This window comes from Falco naumanni, chromosome 6 (genome assembly GCF_017639655.2).
Source record: "Falco naumanni isolate bFalNau1 chromosome 6, bFalNau1.pat, whole genome shotgun sequence".
Classification (NCBI taxonomy): domain Eukaryota; kingdom Metazoa; phylum Chordata; class Aves; order Falconiformes; family Falconidae; genus Falco; species Falco naumanni.
In genome coordinates, this window is record NC_054059.1 from 6,761 (window position 1) to 32,634 (window position 25,874).

Sequence of the window (25,874 nt, forward strand, 5' to 3'; positions counted from 1 at the left end):
GAACAGCTTGTAGTTACCTGCCAAGAAACCGTGAACTTTAGTAAAAGGTAATTCCGGCAGGGGGAGATCACGACCACCAACTCATATACCACCTACCCAAATCGTACCCCAGACCCATTTCTGGATCTTTCTAAGCTCTACTGCGCAGAATCGGATATAGGAGGAGAATATGTTAATGATTTACAGGGAATATCATGGTTATGTATGAATACTTAATGAATATGTATGAATAAGTTTTATATATGGTGTCTGATTTTGAGACCTGGCGTGCGTTGATTGTGAGAGGACTCGCTCATGCACCCGGCCGTCAATAAAGAAGTGTCTGCTTATCTACATCACATTGGTGTCGATAAGTTCTTCATTCCGAGATTTCGGTAACAACTGTGCTGTTTTGGAACAGAGAGGGGAAGGCAGATGATCTGAAGACTGCTTTCTGTGCGATTGATCCCAGTATCGACGATCAGACGCTAGATACCTACATTGGCCTGCCAGACCAGGAAGATGTGCCTGTGGAAACTGCACTGGAGAGGCTGCTTGCTGGATATGCGAGACAAGTAGGGCCCTCGCCCAGGGAGGGAAGCACGACCGGCTTTGGAGGGGAGGAAGGAGACTTCTAAATGGACTGTTTGATCTACAGGTTTGGGTGCCAAGCCGAGAGTTGGAGTTACTGCGTTAAATACTTCTTCCCATTGCATATGGAGGTACAGCTTGTAAGAGCTGAGAGGGTGGGCTAGCTTGAGCTATCGGAAGCACTTTCATCTTAAGCAGCACAGCACTCCAAGACAATTTTACAGCCTCTGCAGAGTCATTTTAGCTCAGCAAGACCTGTGGTGGGAGGCTGCCTGATCCCCAGACAGAAGCTTCACACCCCCAGGGCACCGAGGCACTTCAGGGTGTCAGGCGCTCTGCTTGGTGACACAAGAGCTGTGCTCCACAGCCATTGCTGGAACCTGAGAAGCCACCATCAGGCTCCAGGCTGCAGCATGGCTGCTTTGGCCCTTGGCCCTTACAGTCCCTTGTCTCAAAGAAAGAGGGTTTCAAAGATTCCTTTGCAAAATAAGGTGCCAGTTGCAAGCAAAAGGTGAGTTCAGCCCACATGAAGTTTGCTATCATGTCTGTCCCCGAGGAGACTTTTGTCTTGGTGTGGCTGCTGTTGTCCAGTATGAAATCACTGGACAGATGTTCGGGTGCTGCCCCACGAGTAGATTTAACCAAACTGAGCTGCAAAAGTCATCCAAGCATAGAAAAACTGAAATCGGTCCCTTCCTTCAAGGAAGGCACCACGTGCCCTTTGGTAACTTTACTCAGTTGTCCCTACTGATAGTGTCCGCTTTGCCCTGCACATAGCCCTCTCTAGGGAGGGGAGGGAGGGTTCTGGAAACAAAAAAAACTGTAGGAAAACAGCTCTGCTGTGGTCATGCCTGAATTGCCAAGTAACTGGAGCAAACCTGAGAAGCAAAACCCTTTCTTTTTCTTGCGATGTAGGCATATGAAAAGTAGAAAGGGGTAAGGTGAAACCCAAAGACACCTTCCTGATAAAGCACTAGTTTTGTAAACTTGCCAAAACTGATTGCATTTGTAAAGCGGGAAGGCACCACAGCTGGTGTGACACAGCATGTGCCACCCAGAGGTACGAGGCCCTGGGGCTTTCTGCCTTAATATTAGAACCTGGTGCCAGGCACTTCCAACACAAGTCACAAAATAGCAGAAAAGAGCTCCACCAACAGGGCCGGCTGCAGTACCCAAATATATTTCGCTAGATGGCAGCAGCGCTCCACCAAAAGGGCCGGCTGCAGTACCCAAATATATTTCGCTAGATGGCAGCAGCGCTCCACCAACAGCGCCGGCTGCAGTACCCAATTACATTTCGCTAGATGGCAGCAGCGCTCCACCAACAGCGCCGGCTGCAGTACCCAAATATATTTCGCTAGATGGCAGCAGCGCTCCACCAACAGCGCCGGCTGCAGTACCCAAATATATTTCGCTAGATGGCAGCAGCGCTCCACCAACAGCGCCGGCTGCAGTACCCAAATATATTTCGCTAGATGGCAGCAGCGCTCCACCAACCGGGCGGCTGCAGTACCCAATTATATTTCGCTAGATGGCAGCAGCGCTCCACCAACAGGGCCGGCTGCAGTACCCAATTACATTTCGCTAGATGGCAGCAGCGCTCCACCAAAAGGGCCGGCTGCAGTACCCAATTATATTTCGCTAGATGGCAGCAGCGCTCCACCAACAGGGCGGCTGCAGTACCCAATTATATTTCGCTAGATGGCAGCAGCGCTCCACCAACCGGGCGGCTGCAGTACCCAATTATATTTCGCTAGATGGCAGCAGCGCTCCACCAACAGGGCCGGCTGCAGTACCCAAATATATTTCGCTAGATGGCAGCAGCGCTCCACCAACAGGGCCGGCTGCAGTACCCAATTACATTTCGCTAGATGGCAGCAGCGCTCCACCAAAAGGACGGCTGCAGTACCCAATTACATTTCGCTAGATGGCAGCAGCGCTCCACCAACCGGGCCGGCTGCAGTACCCAATTATATTTCGCTAGATGGCAGCAGCGCTCCACCAACCGGGCGGCTGCAGTACCCAATTACATTTCGCTAGATGGCAGCAGCGCTCCACCAACCGGGCGGCTGCAGTACCCAATTATATTTCGCTAGATGGCAGCAGCGCTCCACCAACACGGCCGGCTGCAGTACCCAATTATATTTCGCTAGATGGCAGCAGCGCTCCACCAACAGGGCCGGCTGCAGTACCCAATTACATTTCGCTAGATGGCAGCAGCGCTCCACCAACAGGGCCGGCTGCAGTACCCAAATATATTTCGCTAGATGGCAGCAGCGCTCCACCAACAGGGCCGGCTGCAGTACCCAAATATATTTCGCTAGATGGCAGCAGCGCTCCACCAACAGGGCCGGCTGCAGTACCCAATTATATTTCGCTAGATGGCAGCAGCGCTCCACCAACAGCGCCGGCTGCAGTACCCAATTACATTTCGCTAGATGGCAGCAGCGCTCCACCAACAGGGCCGGCTGCAGTACCCAATTACATTTCGCTAGATGGCAGCAGCGCTCCACCAACAGGGCCGGCTGCAGTACCCAATTACATTTCGCTAGATGGCAGCAGCGCTCCACCAACAGGGCCGGCTGCAGTACCCAAATATATTTCGCTAGATGGCAGCAGCGCTCCACCAACCGGGCGGCTGCAGTACCCAATTATATTTCGCTAGATGGCAGCAGCGCTCCACCAACAGGGCCGGCTGCAGTACCCAATTATATTTCGCTAGATGGCAGCAGCGCTCCACCAACAGGGCGGCTGCAGTACCCAATTACATTTCGCTAGATGGCAGCAGCGCTCCACCAACAGCGCCGGCTGCAGTACCCAAATATATTTCGCTAGATGGCAGCAGCGCTCCACCAACAGGGCCGGCTGCAGTACCCAATTATATTTCGCTAGATGGCAGCAGCGCTCCACCAACAGCGCCGGCTGCAGTACCCAATTACATTTCGCTAGATGGCAGCAGCGCTCCACCAACAGCGCCGGCTGCAGTACCCAATTACATTTCGCTAGATGGCAGCAGCGCTCCACCAACAGCGCCGGCTGCAGTACCCAATTATATTTCGCTAGATGGCAGCAGCGCTCCACCAACAGCGCCGGCTGCAGTACCCAATTATATTTCGCTAGATGGCAGCAGCGCTCCACCAACAGCGCCGGCTGCAGTACCCAAATATATTTCGCTAGATGGCAGCAGCGCTCCACCAACCGGGCCGGCTGCAGTACCCAATTATATTTCGCTAGATGGCAGCAGCGCTCCACCAACAGCGCCGGCTGCAGTACCCAATTATATTTCGCTAGATGGCAGCAGCGCTCCACCAACAGCGCCGGCTGCAGTACCCAATTACATTTCGCTAGATGGCAGCAGCGCTCCACCAACAGGGCCGGCTGCAGTACCCAATTACATTTCGCTAGATGGCAGCAGCGCTCCACCAACAGCGCCGGCTGCAGTACCCAATTATATTTCGCTAGATGGCAGCAGCGCTCCACCAACAGGGCCGGCTGCAGTACCCAAATATATTTCGCTAGATGGCAGCAGCGCTCCACCAACAGGGCCGGCTGCAGTACCCAAATATATTTCGCTAGATGGCAGCAGCGCTCCACCAACCGGGCGGCTGCAGTACCCAATTATATTTCGCTAGATGGCAGCAGCGCTCCACCAACAGCGCCGGCTGCAGTACCCAAATATATTTCGCTAGATGGCAGCAGCGCTCCACCAACAGGGCCGGCTGCAGTACCCAATTACATTTCGCTAGATGGCAGCAGCGCTCCACCAAAAGGGCCGGCTGCAGTACCCAATTACATTTCGCTAGATGGCAGCAGCGCTCCACCAACAGGGCCGGCTGCAGTACCCAATTATATTTCGCTAGATGGCAGCAGCGCTCCACCAACCGGGCGGCTGCAGTACCCAATTATATTTCGCTAGATGGCAGCAGCGCTCCACCAACAGGGCCGGCTGCAGTACCCAATTATATTTCGCTAGATGGCAGCAGCGCTCCACCAACAGGGCCGGCTGCAGTACCCAATTATATTTCGCTAGATGGCAGCAGCGCTCCACCAACAGGGCGGCTGCAGTACCCAATTACATTTCGCTAGATGGCAGCAGCGCTCCACCAACAGGGCGGCTGCAGTACCCAATTACATTTCGCTAGATGGCAGCAGCGCTCCACCAACAGGGCCGGCTGCAGTACCCAATTATATTTCGCTAGATGGCAGCAGCGCTCCACCAACAGGGCCGGCTGCAGTACCCAATTATATTTCGCTAGATGGCAGCAGCGCTCCACCAACCGGGCCGGCTGCAGTACCCAATTATATTTCGCTAGATGGCAGCAGCGCTCCACCAACAGGGCCGGCTGCAGTACCCAAATATATTTCGCTAGATGGCAGCAGCGCTCCACCAACAGGGCCGGCTGCAGTACCCAATTATATTTCGCTAGATGGCAGCAGCGCTCCACCAACAGGGCCGGCTGCAGTACCCAATTACATTTCGCTAGATGGCAGCAGCGCTCCACCAACAGGGCCGGCTGCAGTACCCAATTACATTTCGCTAGATGGCAGCAGCGCTCCACCAACAGGGCCGGCTGCAGTACCCAATTACAAAGTGCCCCATCTAAAGTGATTACAGAGTCTGAATTGATTTTTAAAAAGCAGAGACTTGTGCCGTTTGCAAACCACCTGTCGCACTGCTCAAAGACAAAAGACGTTCACTCGAGAAAGTTTTTGGAAACAAATGTCAAATAGACGTGGGGAAAGAGCTGGAGAGGTTTATGTATTGTCTATCGAATTATGTTCTCTTTAATGCCCTTACATTTTACAATAAAAGGTTTCATTACCTCTTTTATCGTTAAGACAATGTTGCTGGTGTTTTTATAAGGAAAAAAGTGTATGCCTAGTCTCTCGGGTGATTTTTTTTTTCTTTTTATCTAGACTAGTTGAATTGAATATGTTCACTGGAAGAACTTGATCCAGCGAGATGTGAAGCCGGGCAACTTGCTAACGGGCCGTGGGCAGAGTTCCCTTATCGATTCCATTCGTATAATAAAGGGTGCAGTCTGTTAGCTAGAGTGGCTGCAGTACCCAATTGTTTTCGCCAGGCGGCAGCACCGCCCCATGCAGAGTAAGGGCAGCGCATGCGCAGACCCGGCCTGACGCCAAAGGGGCGGGGCTTCCGGCGGCTCCGCGCAGGAGCCTTTCTGGGACACTAAGGGCAGCGCATGCGCAGTCCTACACTCCTAAACCACCTACACTGCCCATTCATTGCCCTAGCATTGTGGGGGGCACTAAGAACTGGCTCCATTTGTCTGCGACAAATTGACCTGAAGTCACTCATCGCCTACTCATCTGTAAGCCGTATAGGACTCGTAATTGCAGCTAGCGTAATCCAAACCCCCTGGTCATTTTCAGGGGCAATAATCCTCATAGTGTCCCACGGCTTAACCTCCTCAATACTATTCTGTTTAGCCAATACCAACTACGAACGAACACACAGCCAAATCCCCTTAATGACACGAGGTCTCCAACCTCTCCTCCCATTAATAGCAACTCGATGACTACTGGCAAACCTCACAAACATAGCACTACCTCCCAGCACCAACCTAATAGCAGAACTAACCATCGTAACTGTGCTATTCAACTGATCCACTCCAACAATTCTTCTCGCCGGGACAGCGACCCTAATAACCGCCTCATACACCCTCTACCTCCTCCTCACAACCCAACGAGGAACTACCCCAACCCACACTACCTGCCTACAAAACTCCAACACACGAGAACATCTCTTAATAACCCTACACATCCTCCCCCTGATCCTACTCATCTTTAAACCTGATCTTATATCCGGTATCCCCCAGTGCAAGCATAGTTTAAACCCAAACGTCAGGTTGTGATCCTGGAAATAGAAGTTAAACCCTTCTTGCTCGCCGAGGGGGAGTTCAACCAGCAAGAACTGCTCATTCTTGCATCTGAGTTTAAAACCTCAGCCCCCTTGCTTTTAAAAGATAGTAGCAATCCACTGGTCTTAGGAACCAACCACCTTGGTACAAATCCAAGTAAAAGCAATGGGAGCCACACTACTCCTAAGCACCTCCATAATCCCTACACTCACACTCACCTTAACCCCCATAATACTACCCCTCCTAACAAAAACCCTAAAAAGCTCCCCAACCATTATCACCCACGCCATTAAAACAGCATTCCTAATCAGCTTAATACCCATAGTACTCTTCATATACTCAAACACAGAAAGCATTACCACCTGCTGAGAATGAAAATTCACCACAAACTTTAAAATCCCAATTAGTCTAAAAATAGACCAATACTCAATCATATTCTTCCCCATCGCACTATTTGTAACCTGATCTATTCTACAATTCACAACATGATATATAGCCTCAGAACCCAACACCACAAAATTCTTCTCCTACCTATCCATCTTCCTGATCGCCATACTAACCTTAACCCTCGCCAACAACATATTCCTCCTATTCGTAGGCTGAGGAGGAGTGGGAATCATGTCATTTCTATTAATTGGATGATGGCATGGACGAGCAAAAGCCAATACAGCTGCTCTGCAAGCTGTACTCTACAACCGAATCGGAGACATTGGCCTCATCATCAGCGTAGCATGAATAGCATCCACCCTAAACACCTGAGAAATCCAACAAACCTTTTCCCACACACATACCCCAATACTCCCCCTCCTGGGCCTAATCTTGGCGGCCACAGGGAAGTCAGCCCAATTTGGCCTACGCCCCTGACTCCCAGCTGCCATAGAGGGCCCCACCCCCGTCTCTGCCCTACTCCACTCCAGCACCATAGTAGTAGCCGGAATCTTCCTACTCATCCGAACCCATGCCATACTATCCAACAACCAAGCTGCCCGAACCATGTGCCTATGTCTAGGCGCCCTCTCCACGCTGTTTGCCGCTACATGTGCTCTGACCCAAAACGACATCAAAAAAATCATCGCCTTCTCTACATCTAGCCAACTAGGCCTAATAATAGTCGCCGTTGGACTAAACCTCCCCCAACTAGCCTTCCTTCACATCTCAACACATGCATTTTTTAAAGCCATACTATTCCTTTGCTCCGGTTCAATCATCCACAATCTAGCCGGAGAACAAGACATCCGAAAAATAGGAGGCCTGCAAAAAACACTACCAACAACCACGTCTTGCTTAACCATCAGCAACCTAGCACTGATGGGAACCCCCTTCCGAGCAGGATTCTACTCAGAAGACTTAATCATTGAAAACCTAAACACCTCTTACTTAAACACGTGAGCACTCACCCTGACCCTCCTAGCTACATCCTTTACAGCAACTTACAGCCTTCGCATGACATCCCTAGTCCAAGCAGGATTCACCCCAATCTCCCCAACAACCCCAACCAACGAAAACAACTCACTAATCACCAGCCCCATCCTACGCCTAGCACTAGGCACCATCCTATCAGGCCTGCTCATCACATCCTACACCATCCCCACAAACCCCCCCCCATAACCATGCCCACAGTCACAAAAACTGCAGCCATCCTAGTCACAATCCTAGGCATCATTCTAGCACTAGAACTATGAACATAACCCACACCCTGTTTGCATCCCAAGCAAAACATCTACTCAAACTTCTCTACCAACCTGCGATACTTCAAGCTACTAGCCCATCGTTCTAGCACCACAAGCCTATTAAACCACGGACAAAAATTTGCCCTCCACCTAACCGACCTGTTCTGGTACAAAAAAATGGGCCCCAAAGGACTTGCCGACCTACAACAAATGGTCACAAAAACCTCAACAACCCTACACACAGGGCTAATTAAAACATACCTAGGATCCTTCGCCCTGTCAATCCTAGGCATCCTACTGACACTCAAAAGAAACTAATGGCACCCAACATCCGAAAATCACACCCCCTAATAAAAACAATCAATAACTCCTTAATTGACCTTCCCACTCCATCCAACATTTCTATGTGATGAAACTTCGGATCCCTGCTAGGAATCTGCCTGGCCACCCAAATCCTAACTGGCCTATATTGCTATTCTCAGCAATCCCATACATCGGACAAACCCTAGTTGAATGGGCCTGAGGAGGATTCTCAGTGGACAACCCAACACTGACCCGATTCTTCACCCTACACTTCCTCCTACCATTCCTAATTGCAGGACTCACCCTAATTCACCTCACCTTCCGACATGAATCAGGCTCAAACAACCCCCTAGGAATCACATCAAATTGCGACAAAATCCCATTGCACCCTTACTACTCTCTTAAAGACCTCCTAGGATGCATACTCATATACCTCCCCCTAATAACCTTAGCCCTATTCACCCCAAATCTACTAGGAGACCCAGAAAACTTTACACCAGCAAACCCCCTAGTCACTCCCCCACACATCAAGCCAGAATGATACTTTCTATTTGCCTACGCCATCCTATGCTCAATCCCCAATAAACTAGGTGGAGTCTTAGCACTAGCCACCTCCGTATTAATCCTATTCCTAAGCCCATTACTTCACAAATCCAGAAAACGCACAATAACCTTCCGCCCTCTATCCCAATCACTATTCTGACTCCTAGTCACTAACCTATTTATCCTAACCTGAGTAGGAAGCCAACCCGTCGAACACACATTCATCATCATCATCGGACAACTAGCCTCCCTTTCCTACTTCACAACCCTCCTAATCCTCCTCCCCCTCACCGGAGCCCTAGAAAACAAAATTCTCAACTACTAAATACTCTAAGAGTTTATAAAAACATTGGTCCTGTAAACCAAAGAACGAAGGCCCACAACCCGCTTAGAGTTCCCACCAGCCACGCCAACACCCCAATAAAAGCAAACCCCCCTCCCCCCAAATGCCAGCCCCAAGCTGGCATTTTCGCCCGAACCAACCAACTCCCCTAAAAATAAAACCATTCACCACCACCACCACCCTCCCCCCAAGTGCCAGCCCCAAGCTGCCGTTTTTGCCCAAACCAACCAACTCCCCTAAAAATAAAACCACTCACCACCACCCCCTCCCCCCTCTGTATTACTTTGCATTAATATAATTATCCCATTACATTGTAACTCAATGTACTGGATTCATATAATGTATGTACTGAACCCATACCCTGTATAATCGGGCATCAGATTATCAACAGCCATCTATACATTCTAGGACAAATCAAGCAATGAAGCACGGAACGTCAACTATCTCCCCTCGAGCTAAATCCATTAAAGTTGAGCCTTATACACCAAACTCTTTCCAGAATATGGAAGTGCTTTAATACATAATATGAATGGTAACAGGCCATAGTACCTAAATCAATTCTCGTAGTGCCGGTTTCGGGTATTAGGTTATCTATTAATCGTCCTTCTCACGAGGTTCGGACTACTGCCGTTGCATAATCTCATTACACGACCAGCGTCAGGATCATTCTTTCCCCCTACACCCCTAGCACAACTTGCACTTTTGCGCCGCTGGTTCCTCGGTCAGGGCCATAACTTGGCTCTTCCCTTGAACTTGCCCTTCTCGGAGCCATCTGGTTCGCTTTATTCCACTTCTAAGTCCGTGATTGTGGCATTTTTCCTTTATGGGGCGGCTGGCTCCTTTTTTTTTTTGGAACGCTTCACAGGTGACCCTTCTGAGTGCAACGGGAGCCCTTAGATAGGTCTGAGCATTATGGACTTTGAGCCGTTCCTCACCCTCAGGAGTTGCTGAATGAGATGGTTTGCGTATTTGGAGACAACCAACGTTACACTGATGCACTTGCTATCAGCATTTAGTTATGATTCATCCACCTAAATAGAATATACCAATATATATGAATGCTTGTTGAACATGCTTTACTACTTTCCTCAATAATTCCTACCAACTAAACAAAAAAAACTAAAAACCCCTGCCTACCACCCCGCCAAAATTCACATCTTATCCCGTTACCAAATCTTTCAATTTTTCATCCAATATGGCACTCCCCAGCGCCGAAGCTACATTAACAATTACGCCCATTTTTCCCACACAATCTTCCCCAAAAACATTACATTCCGGCCGCAACTTCAGAAAAAGAGGACTCAAACCTCTATCACCAACTCCCAAAGCCGGCATTCTCAGTAAACTATCTTCTGAGCCACCCAATAAACCTAAACTGCTCGAATCGCCCCACGAGACAGCCCTCGCACAAGCTCCAACACCACAGAGTCAACAACAACCCCCAACCAGCAATAAAAAACATCCCAACCCCACAGAAATAAAACATCGCCACCCCACTAAAGTCTAATTGTACAGAAACCATTCCCCCACTATCAACAGTACCCACCCCCGGACCCAGACGACCAACACCACCGCTGATCGCAACCCCAACAAACAACAAAATCAACCCCACACCATACCCCACAACCCATCAATTCCCTCAAGCCTCAGGAAAAGGATCTGCTGCCAGTGCCACAGAATAAACAAAAACTACCAACACCTGGTAAAACAAATAGACCAGACAACATTGTGGAAGATCTACCAATTAATAGAGCTTGTGTAGCAGGGGGTAATGGTCCTTTGACATTTGTTGATAATAAACGAACCGAGGAATCCAGCAACGTTACTGTGTGTGAGGTTGCCAGGTCCAATCCTGCGCTGCCTGAGGTTGCTGGACAGAGACTTGAGGTGTCGGTACTTCTCTCCGAGCTTGTTGAAATGTCAGCTGTGGCATTTGTGTCTGCGCGCGTCGCTGCCCCGCACTCCACGGTCGGTTTCCCTGTATCGGTTGTCCCTGGAAATCATACTTAGATCGACATTGATTAGCATAATGACGCCCTTTCCGACATGTCGGACAAACTCCAGGACCAGGAGGTTGTTGTTTATTCCCCGCAGCCCGTCCAAGACAATTTCTCTTTAGATGACCAGGCTTACCACAACCATAGCAATTCCCCACACCACGCATCGTTGCAAAAGCAGCAGCCATAGCTTCAAACTTATGGTCAACCGTACCGATTCGGTTACATGCTTCCACCACTTCCACCAGAGTGGGGTTCCGGTTGGGAAGAGACTTCAATAGCCTTTTACAATCAACATTAGCATTTTCAACAGCTAGTTTTGTTAGCAATATACCCCGAGCTTCCGCATTATCTACTTGACGTTCCAAAGCCTGTTTTAGTCTGTCAATAAACTGCATATGAGGTTCTCGAGACTCCTGAGTGATGTTAGTAAAGGCTTTTTGTGGCGTTTGTACGCCAGGAACCTGGAGAAAAGCCTTTTTTGCCTCTTCTCTAAGTGCCTCGAGAGCCGCACGGGGGCAGTGTTGAGCCCGTGTTACCGGATCAACATGTGCGCCGGTGCACGTAAGATGTTCTATTGTTAGTGCAGCTAATACAGGATCATTATGATAAACATACGTGAGGAGGAGTGCTTGCAATCCTCCTTTCCAATGCGACTCCCACAACGTATACTGAGTTGGAGTTAGCAGCAATCGTGCTAAAGATTTCAAATCACGAGGAGTCATAAGTATCAAACACAGAAGATAACAGACTTATACAACAGGGAGAAGAAATACCATGTTCTGTAACTGTGCGGCGCAGTTCTTTAACAACTGAAAAAGAAAGAGCCTCCCATCGTGCTCCCCCTGCTCGACCCTGAGAATACAAGACCGGAGCAACTATAGTTTTAGCCATTTCTAAATCCCCCTCCTTTAAGGCTTGTCTCTTTATTTTTGCCCACACGTCACGTAGATCAGGAGGGTATAAACCAGGTTCTTTTGCACGGTCTAGCGGTCCTGGGTCAAAAGGATCTTCTTCTGGCAGATACCCCACCGCATTGACACCCAGGGGTCTAGAGCACTGTGACTTAGAGGCTGATAAGGAAAGAGCTATAGGAGCTTGCGATTCCTCCTCCTCTCCTTCCTCTGCTTTCATAGTCTCAAAAATAACTCTCCATGAAGAAAGCAGACGATGGGACTCAATATTGCCTTTTCTCGCAGAATCCCATAATTACACCCATGTGTGGTCCCAAAGTTCCCGCCTAAAAAATTGTAGATGCAGTCACTGCGGGCATATTTACTTGCACCCACCTGAGCATTGCTTTAAGGTCTTGCCCAGAGATATTTTTCTTATGTTTATTAAGATCTTTCTTAAATGAATTTGTATGCCACAAGTATGTATCCAGACCAAAACTTTTTGATCGGAAAACTCAAATAATTTAAACTCATTTCAAAAAGTTCATTTGATTTTCATCATTTTCACAAAATCCAATGACTTGTAAAAGAGGCTGAACTTTAAAGACTTAGAAAGATAGGCATAAAAACACAAAGTGCAATAATTCAAAGTCCAGGTTGAATAATGATGAATAGTAGCCTGTGTGAATTTTAGAAGACGCAGCTGGTAATTATTTCAGACTTTAGGGAAGCAATTTTTCATGTACAGACAAGGTTTTGGCAAGGCTCACATCTCAATAAAGTGAGTTGGGCTGCAGATGCAATAACAAAATCACAACTTAGATGGAGATTTTGAAAAGTTTGAACAAGATGGGGCAAAATACAGTATGGAATGTCAATAATGATCTCCCAATAAGTTATCAATGGTGGAACATGATGACAAGTAAGAATTTAATAACAGGAAGTAGTTACTCCTGAGTTGCAAACCAAGTTATGGGTACTGAGTCCTCCTGTTTAGCAAAGCACTGAAAGACTTATTAAAAAAATCAATGAAATGATCGCCCTGAATTTTAATTGTCAGACTCCTCACTAGCTGTACACTTAGAAAGAGAGGTAATCCCACTGATTTCTGCTAGACAGCTGTCATTAGACCCTTAACACTGTTGCTTAACTAGAGTCTTCAGTCTCATGTGCCTATTGATTGCTAAAACAGCTTGGTTCATGAAAAACCAATAACTATACTTCAACATAAGTCTGTCATTTTAACTAAATTATTACCATTTAAAGCCCATTTTTATAAATGAGATATCTGAAAGTTCTGTAAAAATCATAAAAAATTATTTTAAATTATATATTTAAATCTGATGTATTTAAATGGAGATAAGTGCTCTGTATCAATTTAGCACTGAGGAAGAGAACAAATTATTTTTGTCTTCCATCCACTTCTAAGTGGGGGGGTTAGCTGATGAGCTTAATCCATTCTGTTGTGCATCTCCCTCCAACTGCCTGAACTACTGATCGTCTTTTGAATCAGCTCCTGAATTGCTGGCGTTTACAGCCTGTCATGGTAAGTCAAACAGATCAGAGACTGTTTTACTAGCAGACGTCCATGCAGAATTTAGCTGAAGGTGGTTTAGCTGAAGCTGGTGCCCACCAGCTCGCTGTGAATCATCCTGTCAACAACTTCACATAATTACTTCTTTACCATTATGTGAACAGCAGTGGAGGTATCGATTTTCTTCTGCAGACAGCTACATGGAAAACGAGAACAACCATATCTACCATTGGACTAGTAATAACTTTTCTAAGCATGCATGTATTCACTGCCATTAACTAAGGACAACAATTTATTATTTTCTCACAAATCTTGTGGAATAGAAATTGTAAAGGAAAATAGGTTGTGCTGTGCTCGTGTGTTGAGAGAAAGAGGCATGTACCTATCTCAACCTTCCTCAGCTTGCCCTAGAATTAACTGAACAGGTCTTCTGTAGAGTTAGGAGCTTTCAGAACGACAATGAAACAGAATGTCAAAATACCTACTCCAAGAGTCCTCAGACAAGACTGGAAGAGATTGCTATCTCATTACGGATAATAGGGGAGTATATGCATGTGTGAGACAGAAAGTGGCACGCTTGATCTTCTTAATTGGTTTATATATAAAAATAAAATATATATAGCTGTATGTGCATCAGACCAATAGCAGAATTTGGAAGGAGACATTTAGGCTTCCAAACTGGAGTTCTGTTGCCACTTCTAATGTTGTTTATCTTACACCTCTTTTCTTTAATACATTTATTACATTGTCATTAAAACACCAAAAAAGAAAGAGGGAGTGATTTTTTTGCCAGTAAGATATTATATTGAATCTGTATTCAGTAGACTCTTTCAGGAATGGACAAGAGATTACATAGCACAAGACCAAAATGTTTTATTTCTTAGACAAAAGAGGATCCAGGAGTCAAGTTAGTCTTTGTGTTGCTGAGAACTTCAGGGGTTTTTAAATGCCATAGAAGAAACAGAAGTGTGTTGTTTTGCTGTGAAAGAAGAGACCTGATGAAAACAACTGAGAGAAGCTAAATTGCAATCTATTTAGAGGTTTAAAATATTTAATGGTGTTGGCCCTATTTCTGTTATTGCCCAGGTGCTCACAATAATTTTGACATTTGCCACAGAGCAGTTCCCTTGCTGGTCCTACCAGTAGTAAGGCCAGTGATCAACTGGAGAGGAAGTCTAAATATCCAGCCACCAGAGAAATCCCTCTAGATTGTGGTTTATACACAGCAATTAGTGATTTACAGCCAGATCCAAGGCCAGAACTAACAGTTCAGTTGCTAGTCCAACCTCTTATGTATCACAGACTCTAAAAATTTACTCAGATACTCTTCAGTGGAGACTTGTAGCTTGGATTAACTGATTCTCTCTGTCCACACAAGCTATCTGAACTTTCAGACATGTAATTCACAAGCCAGAATCAAGTAAACCCGCCTCCGCTGTCAACACCAATTTACCAAAAGATCTCAAACACTGATTTTGTTGGTATTTCTATGAGATGCAAAGATTGGTGTCAAAGTGCTTAATCTTTCTAACCTGTGCAGGGAATATCTTGTAGGACACTTCTGCTGCAGTGTGAAGTGGGGCAACTCACCCTAACTTAATGTTCTATATTGCACACGGGTATATTATCATCCCCCTTTTATTTTTTCCCTTTATGCAATTCAAACATGTGCAGTGGCTTCCTCAAAAAGGCATCTGAATGCTTTACAGGTATTACATGAAAGCACACAAAAGGGAGACCAAGACAAAATAGTAAATGCAGATGCAGCGGGTATCAAATGCTTCCCTACTCTTGGAGGTACACAAGCCTTCTTGGAGCAGGATGATGTAAGCATACAACCTTGAGGAGAGGGGATGACCTCCTGTGATGCCAGAACTACCATACAAGAGACCAGAGCTCTTTATACAGAGCTGTATAAAGAGTCTGTCCTGACTCCACAGTCCCACAGTACAGAACTAAGGTCCAAGACCAAAATTAAAGCTGTTTGTTCTTGTCCTCTGGCAAGACCATACAGATAAACTGTGAGTCTAACATTTGCATCAAGCTGACCAGTCAACTGGCAAGCTGCAAGCTGTTGGTGCCATTATCAAAGCTGTTTCCTCAAGGGTTCTGTGACCAAAAGCATACCTCAAATGATAACTGACTGGGATTGCTAGTAGTAGGTCTACTTATTCCTAAGGCCACCATATTTATTGTGCACACTGAGAAAAAAATGCATCCTGGCTGCTCAGCAGACCCAGTTCCAAAAACAATAGATCAATACAGAAGTATGACACAACAATTCTGTATATATACAGCACATGCCATGTTTCCCAGTCATAATGGGTTAATTATACACACACAGCAAAGACGTATTAGTACTCATGCATTGCAGGAAGTCTGTGTGCATATGTAAATCTGGTGCTTGAAAATGCCCTACACCTTTGCAAAATGTATTCTACATATGTATAATAGTAATATGACAGGAGAGGGATAATGGGGAGCATGGAAACTAAAGAATATAATTGAGTAAATGCCACTAGAGGAACAATTAACCTAGCTTGTCACTAGCTCCCTAAAATTATATCCATCAAGTGAAGATCTCTGGCTGAATTAATTGTGTTCATAGTCATCATGTGGTCTGCTGTTCAGAGACTGCCTTTACTTATCACTTACAGTGAACAAGCACAACCTGTTTGGTACAGTAAGTAAAGTGCGGGGCATATTTATGACATTACAATTCCTATGCTTAGGCAAGCAGAGACCCTCTTCCCTTACAGTCACATTGGTAGGGATGGGAAGAAACAACCTTCTTTATTTTGGGGAACACCCCTTTCTTGACATGGTTTCTGAAACTAAACCTAAATAACATGGGACAATTCAGAAAATGCACATACTTGCAGTGGCAATGGAAAGCCAGCCTGCAAAAGCTGAAGGCAAGAGAGACTCTCTCCACATCACTGGATGCAAACAAACAAACACTGTCCATCTCCTAACACAACATCTCCAAACCAAGGGACTTTTTCTCTGTGCATTTCTGAAACATTCTCATATGAAATTAACCTGGACATTTGGGATGCTTTAGCCAACATGCTCAACTAGAGACTGCTTCCCTCTTCAGTACAGGGTCCCAGAGTCAAGGGGAAAAGGAATGGCATATGTGTTTACATTCACAGAGGCTCAAATATCTTACTGATTTGACATGCATATGGATTGCATATTAGCACTAGATTTGTTTTACAGATATAGGTTTTTCAGACTCCTGGGATTGAAAGACTGTTAATCTTTCTGGAGAAATAAATACTTGCTTAATTTCAGACTATTTTGGTAAGGTCTCTGTCAAATAAAGTATTAATTTAAATGTAAATCACAGTGGGTTTGAGTTTGGAGATGTAAGGTGCCATATAATTGACTGATATAGATGGCTTGTTTTCTAATACATCAGTAAACTTTTGTAGAACTGGAAGCTTTTGACGAAGGCAAACACTGAGCATTATTGACCTAGTAATTACATTGGGAAGCAAGGACAAAATGATATCATCAGACCATCCAACTGCTAGTGACAAAAACTGTTTTTTTATGGGGTTAGAAAAGGTGCAATTACAATTCACAACAAACAAAAAAGTCCAAATCTGAAACTCTGAAAACCCACAAGTAACCTCAAAATCAGTGGTGAACTTCTACTGTCTCTCTATGTCTACATATCCTGGAGCTATTACAAGTCAAACAGAAAGGAAACATTTGTACCCACTGTTGCTTGAGCTGACTTTCCTCAAGAAACAGTTCCTGGTGGTGGTGTGTATGCTGGAATTACATAAGTTCTTCAGGTTGATAGGTTCTGCTCTATAAGATGCTGCCAAAACATTCTAGTCACTAAACTTGCACAGGGTTCAGTAACTGCCACCAAAGCTGTAAAGGATCAGTAAGATGAACAGATGTTCTATAGTATCTGACCCCCAAAAAGCCCTTTTTAAGTTCTCCCATCAGTTACAACTGATGTTCTCATTTTCTTTCCTACCTGCAATGACTCCTTAATTTGGGTGTTCCCTCTCTAAGAATGTTAGCTATACCCTCCTTTTCTCCTCTACCTAATTCTGCCTTCAGATCTTTAAAAATTTGCAATAACGTTTGCTATTACATTTTAGTCTCACAAGACATCAGTTCCTCACATATTCCCAATGACTACCAGCACAATGAAGCCATGAGTTGCAATGTTTGTCTTTTCCTATATTATTTGCAAGCTGACTGTCTGTAAGTTTTAGATCTATGATACCAGCTGACTGCATGTTGTAAAGGTATGATGGAATTTTTACTTATATCTCATCTAATAGACCAAAATGTCAGGTGATGAAAAAACTTCCCTTGAAGCATCAGAAATATTTGTTGAAATTTTTTTCTGAGTTCACTGTGGCTGAAAGCGCAGTTGTTGCAGTCATATTTTCATGCACAATACTCTTTCCCCTCCACCACTCCATAAAAAAACTCCCTTTAGAAAACAAAAATTTTACCTCATTCAATTTCAGTGCTTAGTACTTTACTGGCAACCACCTTACAGTACTATGCCTAGCAGGGCATGATTATCACCAGCTCAGTGCCATCCCCTGTACTATGGCCAGGCTATGTGAGCTCTTCAGCACACTCCCCCAGCTATCCGCCAGGAAAGCTGGCTTTAGATCACTTAGCATGATAGCAACTATTTCTGCTATTGTTGCCAAACTTGTGGTTTGATCATCAAAAACCTTTATGTACATCCCATCCTCTGCTTCTGCACATTAGAAACGTCTTCCGATCATTAAAGAGATAAGTATTTAAATACTGTGTGATAAAGGGCAATATCTGTTTCCAAGAAGTAATGACACTGGGACAGAGGAGCTGAAAACTGCAGTCATAGCAGAGCATAAGATATCACCATGTGCTTATTGTAAGAAACACCAAAAGGAATAGCAATAACAGAGTGCTCTGGTCGAAGGTATAAGCCAAAAATTATCTACATGTACAGAGAAAAAAAAAAACTATTTAAACATATAAGAAGGTCCCATTGCTTCTCTAGGTATATTACTCAAATAGTGATCAACTTTGCTATGACATCCTCCACGGTTCTTAATGAGGACAACACTAGAAAGTACTTTTATCGTCTTCTCATTGTATGAGTACATTACCCTTTTCCCTCTAAATGCAGAACAAGAATAGTGACTGAACAGCTCTTCCCTTTGAGCCTTATCATTAACTAGAATTTCCTTTATTCTTTCAGTCTTCTTTATCCTTCAAATCTTTCTCTTCTTTCGTTTTGGTCCTATAAGCAATATGGTTTTTTTTCCTGAAATCCTTAGTTTCCTATAGCCAAAGCCAGAACTGTATACTGTGAAAAGCATTTGTATAGTTGTTCTATTTCTTGCATTATGTCTTTAAACATCTGCTGTTGATCAGTGGAATAGCACTGGACTATGTGAGCCTTCATCTTGAATCAGAATCATCATTTTTATTTTCTGTTACATTCTTAACAATTTCGTGCATATCAAAACTACTAAATTACAATGTCTTCTGTTTATTTCCTTTACTTCTGGTTGTGGTACATGGATTTATAATCAAATTTCTGTCTTCAAGCCATTTTATGAATGGTCTTGTTGCCATAGCTGTCCTCTTTGCTGTGGAACAGTGGCTTCCACAGGACCTATAAGATAATACAGGAAGTTTTCATTGCTTTCTGCAGATGTTCTCCACTTCACATGGTTCGAAGTTTTCAATGGTATCAATCTATGAATTTTCATATGCAAGAGAACATCAGTTAAAATTAACTGCAAGTGGGAGGGATAATGCAAATCTGCTGATTCTTTTCAGATCCTTTTAGTTTTCCCAGATTTCACTTAAGGGAAGGAAGGCTTATTACTGTCTGGAGTGCTACCTTTACACCAAAGGCATAATCCTTCCTTCCTCTAAAGTCCACCCACTTGAAAGGGAATTGGTCTGGTTTTGTATTCGAATTGCTCCTTGACAAACCATTTTCAGAGGTCTCACAGCAACTTTCAATTGACTTAGCCTATTTAGTTCTGACACAAGAACTCACAAACATACCATTTTCAACACAGCTGCAGACCCTTTTTCTCCAGATTCCATTGTTAAAAGCAGAGCTGACAGTGGTCAGACTTGTGATGTTTGTGAAGGGCCTGAATATGCAATTTACTCAAGACAAGTCACTCAGAATGAGATAGGTGCTTTGCATGTTCCCATTTTTGTCTCTGCCCCATCTTACTTTGGCTTTCAAGTGAGATATTAGAGCACTCCTACATAAGAAGGGCAAGCTGGTTTGGATGCACACACAGCACACAATCAGTTGGCTGATTGCTTTTATTTCACCTCTCTCCAGTTTCTGTGTGAACCAACATTTGTGTTCTAAATATACCACCATTGTAGGAGATGGCTTCTTCAGACATTAGAGATATCAAAGGTAAAGGCAGGAGCAGCAGTTTTCTTCCATTCTAAAAGTCTTTCCACAATTTTTTCGGTTTACCACTCTGGATCTCAAACACTTGTAAATAAGTGAAACCCAGAATCAGTTCTTCCTACAGCCTGTGGGGACACAAGACATCTGCTGAGAGGGTGCCCTAACTGCCAGGCTATGCTGTCTGCATTGAAGATTTTCCACCCTTTTTATTGAAGAAGTGTCACTACACAGAAAAAAATTACGATTCATTGGGCCACTCCTATATAAATACAGGACACTATTTCTTCTTCCAGATGCCCTTTAAAAGGAACTGGATGCAGTGACATGTCATAGGGGGCCTTGTCCGAGTGGCAGGTGTACAGTCTGTCCTGCAAACAAGCCCAACAGAGGACCAAAGTGAAGATGAGTCTGGATTTAATTCATAATTTTATTGATAATTTCTGGAGTATGATTAGCTGTGGGTTTGAACAAGGCGCTGGGATATTTGGACTGGCGCGCAGCTCTGGGTATGCACAGAGGTACAACTGTAGTTCCAATAACAAAGTGAAGGGGGTTTAGGTTTCAATGGTCTAAGGATAGGCAGCAGCTGAAAAGGCAATGTGGATTTTTTTTCAGTTCCTCAGTTTTGGGCTTTGGCACATATGCTTCATCCAAATCGCACTCCACGAATGAGGGGACAGGATCTGAACTGCCTTATTTGAAGAGCAGTTTGAATTTAGGTGCCTAAATCCATGACAGCAGCTCAGCAAGTCTCATGTCTCATATACCAGTGAAAGTTAATGGGACAAGGCTCAAGGTTACAGAATACATGACTGCATACAGTAATAACATATAACAACTGCCTTTTACAGTGCTGGCACAGGTTTTTTTCTTTCTTAGAAAGCTTTATAATGGCCTTCTTAATTTCCATTTTAAAGCCTGCAAGACTTTGAAGAGAAAAAAAATATGACTCACCAGCAAAATGTCTTAGCAGCTCTAGAATACTGACAAGAGATCCACTTCCAAAGACTGAGTTATGGTTTTATTCCACAAAATTTGAGAACTTTTAAAGCTCTGAATGTGTTACAAGTTTTCATGCTTTAGGGAGGAAAAAGAACACATTGATACCATTCCTTGAACAAATTAAATTAATATATTGCTAAAAAGTGCAAAAGCAACACACAGTTTTACAACACATTTGGCCTTGTCAACATCATTAAAATAGCATCATCAAGTTATATTGCAAATACACAGGGTCCAGTCACAGAAATAAAACATTTTTAAACATGGGAACATGCAAAAACCCATTAGGATTTTTACAGTACCAGAAGACTTCCACTGAGTATAATTTAGATCACCAGTGTTAGCCCATGACCCAACATTTGTGCTGGCCCACTGGCATGTATTATATGAGCAAAGTGCTCCATCTGCTGAGTACCCCAGCAGGTGAGCCAGGCACTTTGCGCTATGTGTTCAGAGCTCTAGCACTCTTTACTAATTGTATTTGCAAGCACAAGAACTGCAAGTGCTCCGAGTCACCTGGTGTTCAGCCAAAAAAAATAAAGCCAAACAAAAAAAGAAAGCACAGATGATAGGGTTGCTCGTCTTGTGTAGAGTTCCTGCAATGCTTTGCAGTTAGCAAACAGGGTGCCTGGGAGCATCACCTATTTGTATGCCTGAGATATTTTTGGATTAACATTTTAAATGTGATATTAATGTGCAGTGATTTGAATCCACTTACATGTAAGAAGCTGTTTTCCCACTAGATGTCAGTGCACCATGCAGCACACCACATGTGTGACAGCCCAAAACTCAATGGGTACTAGAGCTCCATGGAAGTTCAGGAGGCTGTGTCCTCAAATATTTTTTCTTTCTTTTTTTTTTTTATAGTTCTCTGTAGAGGAATGAAGCTGGGTTAATTAGCATTGATAATATACAACTGTGCGTTGGCTTTTGGAGTGGTGGGTTGGCTGATGTAGATAAGGTGCAGCTGTAGCTGGTTCTGTTAAGTGGTTGAGAGCCAACGAAGGGAGAGCAGCTGAGGAAGAAGCAGAGACAATGTGGGCCCTGGATGAGGTGAAGGCAGCAGAGGGCCTGGCATGAAGAGTTTGTTGGTATGAGATGGTAAAAGACCTTGTTGCAGTCAGCTGATTTGGAGAGTGCTGTGACAACTGGTGCCCCATGTGAGGCTCGAACTCACGATCTTCAGATGATGAGACTGAGTGTAATGAGCAGCAACAGCGGTGATGGCTGTGCCGGGGGACGTTTGAAGTTTTGAACAGTGTTGGTGGTGCCCAACGAAGCAGAGACAGGCGGGGATAGCCTGTGATCCAGATCACATTGAGATAGGTGGGAAGAGTCTGGGGATCTGGGTCAGACACCAGTAAGGGTGAGCTGTTGGGATCAAAGAGAAGGAAGCCTGACTGCCGTGGAGTTATGAGACTGAGGGTAACGGGCGATAGCAGCAGAGTACATGGCCAGACGTGGCAGCATCCCACAGCGGCGGCGGTTCCAGAGCAGGTCTGGCCAGACAGTAGTGATGGTTGCCCTGGGGGAAGGTGCGGGAGCAGCGTGGTGCTGCGAGCGGCTCCCACTGTTGCTGCTGCTGCTCGGCCTGGTGGTATTCTTACCGGTGTTCATGTGCTTGTTGAAGGTGTCTCCAGTTGAAGACGAAATGGGTGACCACAAGGATGTTAAGAAGTTTTTCAGGACACAAAATGATGTTAGTGCTGTATTCTAGATCTGCTGCTGCTGAAAGCTCACTCAGGCTACTGTCCAGTGTAACCCAAGAGGTAAAAGGACAAGGCACTGTAAGTTCATCACACACCCCCTCTGAAGAAAACAAAATCCTAGATGCTAAGAAAGCGGATAAGAAGAAAGATGATCAACCTGTAGAAGCTGAAAAGCCCAAGATAAAAGTGAAGAAGGAATTCAGGGACAAGTTGTCCAGACTGTATGAAAAGTTTATTTGTAAAAAGGTTATGATGGTTGGTATAAACATGAGGTATGAAATGTTAAAATGAAAATAAAAAAAAAAGGGGGGGTTTATAGAGGACTGTATGAAAAACGTATTTGTAAAAAGGTTGTAATGATTGTTAAAAACATAAGATATGAAATGTAAAAAAAAAAAGGGGGGGGAGTGTAGAGGAATGAAGCTGGATTAATTAGCATTGATAATATACAACTGTGGTTGACTTCGGGGGTGGTGGGTTGGCTGATGTAGATAAGGTGCAGCTGTGGCTGGTTAAAGGGTTGAGAGCCAGTGAAGAGAGAGCAACTGAGGAAGAAGCAAGAGAAGAGAGAATGTGTGCCCTGGGTGAGGAAAGACTAGGAGAAGGCAGCAGAGGGACTGGCATGAAGAGTTTGTTGGTATGAGACGGTAAAAGACCTGGTTGCAGCTTGATGGTTTGGAAAGTGTTGCAACAGTTCTTTGCATTTAGGTCTAATGTATATTTCAAGGTACATCGCTTGTTTTTATTTGTTCTGAGATTCTTATTTCTACATTAGCAATTTCTGGACTAGCAACTTTTTCCTTTGTCACAGTAGGTTCTGCTACATTGTCCCCTTTGGGCTGGCCTTGGTTACAGTGCAAACACTGACTTGGTCTGGGTAGAAGGAGATCCTTTCGCCTTTGCAGTATAAACTATTTTTCCCATTAAAAAAAAAAATAACAACTGCAATCCCTCCAAATATATAACTGCAGTATCAAACACTTAGGCAAATTGTTCTTTCCATTAAAGTTACAATAAGTGTTCCATACCAGAAATAAAAGATGTTTTTTGTGCTTTGTGATCATATTGAAGCTTGGTAAATATGAACTACTTGTTTTACTAAGGCCAGAACTGGCAAATGCCAGCTGGTTAAGCCAGTTTTCTAAGTGGTTTTTTTTATTTATTAAATACTAGGCAGTGCCTGAAACATGTGCTGAGCAAGTACTTGACGCTGCTGAAGATTCACTTTTCTAGCTTATGAGAAAGAACTGTGACTTTGAAAATAATTGGTGCATTTTGTTTACAAATCTAGATAAAGAAAAGTTTATGTTTAGAAAGTCCTTGCTGTGGTTCTGTTTACCTTTGTTGCATTTCCCCTTATATCTTGAACAAATACACACAAAACGGACCTCTAATAAGTCTCCTGTCCTAAGAACTTAGGAGGGACCAGAAATGCACAAGATGCCAGATAATATCCATGGCAGAGGACCCGCTTCCAAGTCAGAAGGACTGAAAGGACTGGAGCAAGAAAACAGAAATAGGGGACTGTATCCAGACCTAGACAGGAATCACCTGGGAATTTTGACAGGATCCCAGAGGAAACCTCCTCCACGTACAGTCTCCCACTTCCCTGTAGGACCTCTTGTTGGCAAAATGCAAAGTATTTCAGTTTCCCACTGCGAGTGCAGCATAGCTTCACTGATATGGCAGAGCTGATGTGCTGCTTCCTGCTGAGCAAACACTGATCAGGTTGGCTGAGCTTGCCACAAGTGTCCAGTGACTTCAATAAACATGCATCGAGTAGAACTGGCCTAGTGCACTGCGGGTTGTTGCTTGGCCTGTTGCAGAAATGAGAGGTTTGAAATTACCTGTGTACCATAAACATCTCAACCTGAATTGCCAAAGATAAAGAAGGTAGCCAAATTTTGGGCTGGTCATTGAAAGGAATATACTGTCAGAGGGCAGCGATGGGTACTCACTCCCCTTGGAGACATCTGTCTGTGGTACCATGTGTTCTACTCGTTTGATACACAATAAATCAGATATAGGGAGCAAAGGCACTGCAGAGCAGCCTGGCTGGAAATCAAGGACTCTCACACTTTTCTCCCACACTACAGACTGCACTTCATCCCCTCTCACTCTCACCCAGAGGTTACCAGCTCCCAGCAGGGTTGAACTCTCTCTCCTGTGTCTACATGTCCCAAGAACCATCAAGCTGTTACTTCCAAATGGCTTAGTCAGATAAGCAGCGGGCTTCTTCATCCCCACCAGAGAGTTCATGCAGTTAGCCAGCTGGTTTGTCTTCCTACTTAGACATTGGGAAAGGGTGGAAATTTCAGAAATGCTTAGCAACACAGGAAAGATTGGTACAGTATTTGTTCATCCTAAAAGTATTTCCTTCTCCATGCTATTCTTTTAGGTTCAGCAGCAAGATTCATATAGCTGTACTGGCTCTTGATACTGACAAATAAATTATTCCAGGGCCAAATAAACCTCAGAATATACCCCAGTATAGTGAATTCACTACAATGAAACAACTTGTTGAAAATTACTCAGAGGTTTTCATGGAGGCCAGTTGTATAAACCTGAAGGAAACATGGGTTACATCTTAGCAGAAACCCAGGCTCATTTTTAAGTCAGATTTTAATGCCTTGACTGAAGGATTCCTGGATCACTGTGATCTGCACAGTGGATCAGTAGCAGCCCAGTACTATCAGACATGATGAGTTTTCTGTTTCCTGAATTCCTAAGCCAGACAGAGAACAAGACCAAAAATCTAGATCTCAGCTCACAGTTGCTATTAATCTCATATTTGTATAAAACACATGGCTTTCCTGAGGGTCATTCTCTAATTTTAGCATGACCCAGCAGTCCTTTTTTGTCTCCCCATGAAGTTTTGGCTGGAATCTGATTCCTACCAGAGGAAAACATAAAAAACTATAAATAAAATAGTGATAACTAAGTAAATAAATAATATGCATGCTATCGGGCACCAAAGTGTTTGTGTACTGTTGTGGCTGTTCTATAG

General features: G+C 44.6%; 2 long non-coding RNA genes and 1 pseudogene across 2 annotated transcripts; 2 read left to right on the top strand and 1 right to left on the bottom strand.

Moving 5' to 3' along the window:
* Positions 1 to 392: 392 nt before the first annotated feature.
* LOC121089752 lies at positions 393 to 23,890 on the bottom strand. The gene is made up of 3 exons (XR_005828337.1): positions 23,880 to 23,890; positions 10,560 to 10,564; positions 393 to 613 (listed from the first exon to the last, which is right to left on the bottom strand). It is a non-coding gene; the product is annotated as an uncharacterized LOC121089752 (long non-coding RNA).
* On the top strand, positions 5,169 to 24,175 carry LOC121089753. The gene is made up of 3 exons (XR_005828338.1): positions 5,169 to 5,441; positions 14,301 to 14,303; positions 24,165 to 24,175. It is a non-coding gene; the product is annotated as an uncharacterized LOC121089753 (long non-coding RNA).
* LOC121089751 lies at positions 6,578 to 9,438 on the top strand (annotated as a pseudogene).
* Positions 24,176 to 25,874: the final 1,699 nt, after the last annotated feature.